We start from the raw sequence: 9,335 nt of genomic DNA, 5'->3' as shown, positions 1-9,335 counted from the left end.
GCTATTAGTTGTCATCACCTCCTCACAACCATCACGCTCTGCATCCCCATTGCAGCTATGTAGAAGCTGTGGCTACATGTTGTCTCCTACTATTCTTGGGAACTACATCAGCTGTGTTCAAGGCTGTGACGTCATCTTGGGAGCAGCTGTTTTTATTCTTATTTCCTCCTTCCTCACACCCACACACGACCTGACAGAGTGCCGAGTAATAATTTAGGAGTTTTTCAGTTTCTTCTTACCAGTCCCCAAACATAGGTAAAATGCAACTTCAGTAAAGGACTTTAAGTATATGTCAGATATTTCTGACAGTGCTATTAAACTACCATTTCTTGCAGTCCTATATATTTTTTTCCATTTGTTTTCAGTTTCCATTTTAATCATATTCCAAATTTCCTTAGAAATTCTTCTTCAGTTAGATAATTACCAGTGCCTGAAGAAGTCTGGACAACAGACTTAATCTTTCAATAAATCTGCATACTGCAACAAAACCATCTACAGTTTATATTATTTCAATGACCTTAAGAAACAAAGTAATTCATTTTAACTTCCAACAGTTAAGACAAGTAAAAATGTTTTTGGGTAATACTTTCAGGGGGGAACTAGAGTCAACAAGAAGGGGTCTTAATTGCTGACATGCATGAATTTACTGCAATTTACTGAAAAAAGTTTTTGTCATATTTAGGAATGGTGATTTATTTCCAATAATTGTGATTTGCATAACCTTTAATGAATCCAATACATTTTTTAATGATTTCAGAGCCTTAGTTTTAATTGACAAATTGGGCAAGTGTTGTACGTCAGGATGTAGCATCTATGTGGCGATGTGGACATAGTGAGAGTTTTGAAGTTGCAGGGATAATGAACCCTGGAGTCTTGTGCTGGCCCAATAATGGCCCGGTTTTTATCATCCTACGACTTCCTGTAGCCTCCTCTCCTGGGAAGCCTCTGCTGCTCCAGCTCTGCTGGAAGCCCTCTGATAAAAACAAAAAAAAAAACTCTGGCTGATGTTCAGATGCTGCTGGGAACAAGGGCAGTTGGGGGTGGAGGCTGGTGGTCAATGCAGTTTCAGTTTTTAACATTATCATGCAGAACTGAAATATTCCAAAGACAGTTGCCTTGTAATATGCTCTGGATTCTGTGATCAAATGCGATGTGAGGTCGTGGTGACACTGCCCACGAGAGAGATGTGTCACATGTGGCCGAGTGAACAACAGAGGAACACAGACCACAGAGTAACAGTGAGGAGAGGAGGGGAGGGCAGATTGTTATTTTGGTGTTTTTGGCCTTAGATGAGAGTGAGTCCAGTCAGAGCATAGGCATGCTACACGCCAGGCATGAAAAACCCTGGGAGCAGGGACCAGGAAAAAGACCTTCAGATGATCCCAGGGTACCATGCTGGCTTCCTGTGTTGGGAAACAAAGAGTGGATCGGGGTTAAAAAAAATAAGTGCAGAATTGTATTGAAGTGAGGAATGCATGAGTGGTATTTCTGCTAGAAGACATGAACAGTCACTGGAGACTACAGTTAAGAGAGGAGGAAGGGGAAAGACACAGAAGATGACCTGATAAGAACCCTGCTGGCTGTGCACTGCTCCGCTGCTCTGCATGTATGTGTTATGTGTAAGTGACCTGACATTGACAGAGGTCAGGAAGGTCTTTGTGTGTCACGGCAAATGAGTAAATCTCATGGCAGATTCTGAGCTCATGGATGACATTTTCTCACATGTCTGAGGAGTGTCTGCTTTTCTTTAAGATGGAGCGCTGACACACAGTTCATCATATGCCTTTATAACTATGCTGTAACTTTAAGTTATCACACTCACCCTAACCCGCGTTTAGTCCTCAGGAAAACAGGAATCCACGGCTTGTTTGTGCATATTAATCTGTTACTGTTTCCAGATGTTCAAATGTCAACTGAGGCAAAGAATTAAACTTTTAACACAGAGATGGAAGAGTTGTCCAGTCAAGTTTCAAACCACCTGTTAATAACAAATTATTGTTGTTAACAGAAGGACAACAAGAACAATATAAATAAAACATCAAAAAAGTTCCAAAGTGCTGATGCATCGCTGGTTGCACAATTCTGGCAGCATATTTGTCTGTCATAGCAACAAGGATTGTCATAGAAACAAGCCACAGTAATAAATTAGAAGAATCTGGTGGAACCCAGACAGTTCTCTCTACTGTTGGATAAGTCTGGCTGGTCTTGATTAAGGACCTGGTGGACAAATGTCAGAGGTAATGTTTGTAAAATATTTTTTAATTTCACATTATTTGCCCAAAGATGTTTCACATAAATGCTATTTTTGATATCACAATAAAAATGTACCTTTAATTTTAAGGCTTTTTTTTTTTTTTTAGAAATGTATTCCAAATTGTTGTATTTCATTGAATAAAAACAGGCTTTAAATTATATATGGGAGACAGACTTGTGACTTTTTCCACTGTTTCCTGTTTCAACAATAAACCCAGGTCCTCCGTGTTAAAAGGTTTACACAGACAGTGCTGTGAAAAGATTTTTTTTAACAGTTTACTTCAGGGAGTGATGGGAAGTTTCTCACATCCCACTCTAATACCCTTTACTTAATTTTATTTTGGGACTGATAAGAGGCTTTCCTGATATCTGGAACAGGAAGTGTGGTTTCTCCTCTGTGGCGTCTGGGGTGGAGCTGATGCACAATGCTGAATGAATTCCATTAGGACCCAAATTACCTTTAATAATAAAACAACAGGCAATTACTGGGGCGCCATTAGCATGGTATAGAGGTGTTTGCTCATGCGTGCGGCGCGGGCCAAACATATGGTTCGGCTCACAGCGAGCCCCGCATTATAAAGCTAACATTGTCATGACTGATGTATGGTGGCATCATAGTGGGCTCTGAAAGATCCATTTGTCTTCTCAATTAAAGCTGAGAGGGGGAAGAGAGGAATGGGATATGGGGGCAGGGAGGTTAGGGTCTACCCCCTGTGCGGTCCGCACTTAAGAACATGTGGTTAAGAGCTGAGCTGTGTATGTTTTTGTGTGTAAGTAAGTGAAAAAGAGAGCGAACAAGTGTGTGTTGGACACTTGGATGCATGCCAGATGAGGGCTGGGAGTTGTTTTGGCAACTCCTTTTCACCTAAATGCCCCGACTCTCCCACTCCACCCCCTCACTTCATATCTTTTTCCTTGTCGTATTACCCACCCCGCTCCATTTTGCCATGTAGTCAGGAATCTCTTCCCTGGGGCAGAGGCTACTTTAATGTGGGAAGCTCGGCAAAGGCAATCAGAGAGCCAGACTCTTCCACTCTACCACACACGTACACACACATTCACACAGAAAAACACACACACACAGTCATTGTGAGTTGCGTCTTATCAGACCTGACGACATGGCATGCATGTTCTCCATTTCCCTCCATAATCTTACACTGTCTCACCACCAAGCACTACAACCCAGTAGATAAGAACAAATGAGGAAAGAAGGGGGGGCGGGTCACCAAGAGAGGACCCATTACTGCCACACTTAAACTTCACAAATCAGTTTTTTTTAGCTTATGAGTGTGTACCAGATTTTTAACAAGTGGTTAAATGATTGTATTATCTACAAAGACTGTCTTTGATGCTTGTCAGCTCGTCCGGTTCATACATGTGGTTTCTCCTCTTGTGTTATCTGATAAATTAGGTTAAGTAAAGCACCACTGATGATGTACTATTTTCTTTACCCATGGGGTAGACAATCACTCGAGTAAGTCACTCACTCTCTGTTTGACGTGTGAAAGTGAAGCGATCATCTTCCCAGAAATGCCTTTGGAGGCTTAAACAGTGGCATCTTGTGTAAAAACAAATTATGCGGCTCTTAGTTGATTGTTAATGAAATTTTCCACTGCATACACTGGAAAAACATACCAGGGATTAAGGGTGGAATACAGAATGTTGAAGTGGCAGTCTATGTTGGGTGCTGAGTACCAGTCGGAAAATATTGTGTGGATTTTCCTAACCTTATAATGGTATTAATACGGGTATGCTATATTATTGGCCATAGCCAGACGATTGCCTAGAAGATCTTTTATGATCAAGTTCATCTTAGATTGATGTTGCGCACCTTATACATGTCATTAAGTACAGAAGGGTAAAGCAAGCAGGTTTTTAACATATTGTACATGAAGTGGAATGTGATCAAGTATTGACTATAGCTATAATACAGATTTATATTTCTTATACCTGGTTAGAAGGTGTACTGACTACTCTGAAAACGGAGGGTCTACACCAGTTGCAGCCAGTTCACCATCTCCTGCCTTACTGCACATGCGATTAATGGCACAGAGATAAACCGCCAAACTGCTGTCTATGACTAGACTGAGGCAAAAACACAAACACTCAGCAAACCAAATCTGTCTTTGTCTGTCATTCAGAGTCTGAGGTGGTCTGATCTAAACAACCGTGGAGACTAAACAAGTCATTGTCGTGACTCATTTGTTATGTGAAGTAGCCTTTCATTAGCATCACGGCCTGAAAAAGGCACAAATGGTCATCATGTGTACGTTAAAGTGCTGCAGAGTGTGCATAGAAAGTGCATAGAATCATATGTGTTTTGTTTTCATGAATTGTCATGGATAGTGTATGTGTGTGTGCATGAGTATATAGCTATAATTGTGAGGACATTTTTCTATTTTTTTTCTTAAATCACTATTGCTCTGCGGACACTGTGTCCTTGAGGGGACATTTTGCCGAACCCCAGAAAGACAAAGTTATTTGTTATTTCATACCAAACAGTAACAGTACATAAGTTTAGCCCTTAAAAATATAGATGGATATTTTTCTATTTTTTTTTCTACATTAATTTACTTTGATGACTAAAGAGCATTTTCTCTTCAGTCATCAAAGTATTATGAAGCATAGGAAAAAGGAGTAAAGGTTCATTAAAACATTACTTCTGAGTACTTGAATAAATGCCTATAATCTGACAGTTCATCTTTGGTGGAAAATACGTACAGTTCATTACTTTTTCTGCTCCTCGTACCGACTCAAACAAACTATTTATTGTTCCTCATCCAAAATATAATTTTCCCCCTTCATTATAATGGAAGATAAACGCAGAAAAGTTTATTCCAAGGTAAATTTTCGACTCTGAATTCACACATAGAGCGTGGTAAAGCTGCTGAGAAATCACAATAAAGGCAGTATTGTGCAGAAATGTCTCCTACCGTCCAACAGCTCCTAATTGGCCCTTCTCATTCCCCGCCTCAGTGCTCCACTGTTGGTGGTATGCAGTGTAATGGAATAGCACTTCTAAGGAGCAGAGGGGAAGTGAACTATATGCTCTGTGTGTGATGCTTTTAATTCAAGGTCTCATCCAATTCCCTGTAGCTGCCTGTGCTGGAACATCTGGAGCAGGCCTGAGAGTTTTTTGGGGGCTGTAATAGCTGCTGGCACAGAGAGCAGACCCAAACAGAGCTCACTACTGTCCACCCAGGCTGTGCTGCATTTACCTGTGACAGTGGACAGTATACAGGAGCTACATCTGCAAATTTGTTCCGGGGCCATGAGATGTTAACAAATTGTAACATGATTGTGTAAAGACACCGCAGATTATTTCCAGTTCTTGTAACAGTGGGGCTATATCTGGGAAAACATGGTGGGAACATGATTACCATGAACCACAAGTCTTAAATCAGAAACTTGTTGGGCCATTGCAGCCTGACAATTGATTTCTTGTGGTGCCCCACTGGGAAACAATAGTGAGATTAACACGTTTAACAGCAGTTGGTCATCTATCACACAAGGCACCCGCTGCCACATTTGCTTGGCCAACTGTGGTGAGATAAACTCACAAGTGGGGGCAGTGATGCCTTCACTGTTGTAGGACAACAATATCATGACAGCTTGCCCGCCAGTATTTGTTTTGGAACACGCCCAGAGACATCCTGTTATCGACTTACCGTCATATTTTAGTTTTTTTTTTTTTTTTTTTCAGAATAAAATGTGACTTTGTGATTTTCACTGAATATAGAGGAAAAAGCTGCAGTGGCCACAAACAGTTTCAAAATATTTAAGAACATAAGCATAATTTATTTTAAATAATTCCTTATATATTTGTTTGAGTTTTTTTTTTCTCCATTTTCAATCAAAGTAATTCAGTGCTCCGACCAGACTCGGTGTACTTTATCCTCATGATAATTTTAATTTAAGATAATTGTTAAAATAGATTATGGTTAAAATAGATTATGGCATTTTTAAGAAAAATCTCAGGACAATTTGGTCTTTGAATTAAATCATGAAACATTTGGATGTGACCTCAAATATCCAGTCAAGTTGTACCATACTGTGCAGGTGCATGTCACGCATCAATGAAAGTCTTAATTTATCCCATGCCGTTGGTCTACCTCATGTACGGCACCTTCAGTAACCTCATTTAAACTCCCTGCAGCTGCCAGACACCAGGCGCTCTTCCTGGCTGTCTTTTTCCAGATACTTTAAAATAGAGAATAAAGTCACATACTGAAGGATGGTGTGAGCTCTCATCTATCATAGACTGAGGCACATGACAGAAGACCAACGTGAACATGTTGTGGGCTCATGAGGCTTCAAAACTAACCGTCTTCTAACAAGACTCTGGCCACATTTCCTCTTTTATTTATTGTGAAAAAATATAATAACTTAAGCAAGCGGTTTATGGTGGAAATGGATTGAGCACAGTTCCTCTGGTGTGAAACTGAATCCTCCTGCTACATTTTGGAAACGTAAAGCTCAGAGTGAGGGCAAAGCAAACTGAGGAGGCTCTAATAGTGGTGTGCACTTTAATGAAATCAGCAACCCCAGGCCTCAGGAATGAGATCCATGCATGGCTTTTTATTCCCTACATCCTCACCCAAGCAGCCTTTTCAATTGAGCATTCCAGTCTTGGTTTTTAAGGAGAGGCGGCCTCATGAACCGTCTGACTAAAAGGGATGGAAGAATATCTCGGAATCAGATGCACTTTAGTAGTTAAGAACCACTGGGATTTCTGCCTGGGTCAGATTGAGAACAGAGAGAACGTGTAGTGCACTGACTCATAGGCTACTGTCTGTACGTACTTAACGCACAGGCTTTGAACGGCGCACTGAAAGGCGAGGCCAAGAGTTGTAATTTGAACTTTATATGGATGGTCTGATGAGAAACAGGACAGAGTGACAGAGAGAAAGACTGGTCTGTGGATATGTTTGTCTCTGTCTTTCTTTTTTGTCTCACCACAGTGGCAACACTGTCTAAACAAAGATGAAACTCCTGTGCCAAGACACAATTGTCTTTTTCTGCACTGTCACAAAGCAAATTGTATTTATATTTTGATCACTGTTAATCAATTTGTTGCAGTAATTAAATATAGTAGGATGTTGAAGTTTCAGTTTTTAATTTTTTCATATGTATTTCAGTAAATATATATACAAAGTTATGTGAGTATAAAGTCAAACAAGGTCAAAAAGGTAAGACTGGACACAAAACGAAAGAAAAAAAAACTATCACTGGATTTTTAATTTAAAATCTATACTATATAAGAATAGAATGATAGTAGGGGTTAGGCCTGTAAAAAAAAAAAGCCCAACAACATAAAACATAACCAAAAACAGCTGTTAAACCAAAGATGACTAAATGTTAAGGATTACTAAAAGTATAGGAAAAAAATTGCAGAAGCAAATAGAAAAAATAAAAGCTAGTATTTTGTAAAACAGCTTACCTGTTTTGGCATTGATGATAAAAATTATTAGCATTATGCAATTATACAGCTACTCAACATTTTAAATCAGTTCACTGCTACATGAAAATGTTGTTCAGTTAAAAACAAACAAATATAGCCATATAGTTAATATTATAATATTAAAGTTCAAGTGGTCGAAGTAATGAATCAGATGTTTTAGAAAGGTAAATTGAAAAATCAAAGTAGCGCCACCGTTGGGAGGAAGTTGTAGGTTAATTAGATTTGTCCGACAACAGCGTTAGCCTATTCCACTTCAAATATTTATGGATCACACGTCAGGAAAAACAGACATTTGAGACGTCTTGGAGAGCTAAATAACACAAGCCTGTCTCCTATGAGTGCTGCCTACCCCCACCCCAACCCACACACACATTCACACAAACGCACAGTCTTTACAGCCATCCGTCCTGAGAGACTTTTTATATAATTCTGGAAAGTAGATTTGATGATACTATTTAATGAGTTGATGGCAGCGTAATGTTCAGTGTTTTTCTTTGTTTTCTTTTCTTTTTTTTGCTGAAACAGAACACTCTGGGATGCTGATTGGCCAAGTCGATCCAAATTTAATCAGAGTTTCAGCCATATAAATAATTTGCTATTCAACATGCTCAAAATATCAATACAGGTGTTGTGCAACATACAGTAAAGCAGTTCCTCTCTGCAGTCCTTTTTAAAAAAACAGCCTAAATCTAGTGTTTGCACAGGCAATCACAAATTTCTCTTCCATCAAGGTCCACTCTGGTGCTATTTCTTTTCAGTTATTATTAAGTGGAGACAACGCTAGGTGGACATCAGTTGTGGCGTGTGGCGCATGATGAACACTTTGAGGTTAAGTGTCTTGCCCAGGGAACCATTGAACCCCTTCAAACCTCTGACCTTCTGGTCGGACAAAGAGCCTCTACCCACTTAGCTGTCAGTAACATCAGTTTTAATGCCAGAACTGGTTCGTAATGTGTAACAAAACACTGCATACGCTCGCATAGCAGAACACCAGGCTGGAATTAAAGTTCTTGAATGTCTCCCACTAATTAGTGGCACTGATCCACTCTCTGACCGTAATGGGGGCTGAAGAATTCAGAGAAAATATAAAATTAATGGCTGTGATTCATAACCTATCTTGCACGCAAGACTTGTGTCTGCATGTGAAGGAGATCATGGGAATTCGGAAACTTTGAAACTTCATCTGTTTACCTTGATACTGCCCTGGCTTGTGGTGGAGGCTGTACCTCTGGATTCACTTGCTGCATAATTTTATTTGCATGTCAACACCCCGCAGTTTCTACGTGTGACGTCAATGCTCGAACTTTGTTTGTATGCCATCTTATGTATGTTTGCATCAGCGTATGCTTGCGTGTTCCTTTTTTGTGTTTTCCATAAAGGACAACTGGATGAATAACAAATAGAGGGATAGTAAAGGTTTGGTCGTAGCCACTGTGCAGGATTACAACATATGGGCTGCCAGCAGCTGCTTATATAGAACTTGGAGCAAAGTCTGTCATTCCTTTGCATGCATACGTGTGTGTGAGAGTGTGTCTGTGTGTGTAGCAGTTGATTTGTGAACGACACTTCAGCGTGATAAGAACTCCCTGTCGACTGTTCTGCTCAGCGTGATGGGTCACAG

At 40.0% G+C, this 9,335-nt stretch overlaps 1 long non-coding RNA gene across 1 annotated transcript in view; it reads left to right on the top strand.

The window, feature by feature from the left end:
- LOC107988563 (uncharacterized) overlaps window positions 1-9,335 on the top strand; it is a 64,028-nt gene that overhangs the window by 2,851 nt on the left and 51,842 nt on the right. The gene's annotated exons all lie outside the window — the stretch shown is intronic.

Source organism: Cynoglossus semilaevis, chromosome 5 (genome assembly GCF_000523025.1).
Source record: "Cynoglossus semilaevis isolate Cse_v1.0 chromosome 5, Cse_v1.0, whole genome shotgun sequence".
NCBI classification, from domain to species: domain Eukaryota; kingdom Metazoa; phylum Chordata; class Actinopteri; order Pleuronectiformes; family Cynoglossidae; genus Cynoglossus; species Cynoglossus semilaevis.
This window is presented reverse-complemented; position numbering and strand designations above follow the sequence as displayed.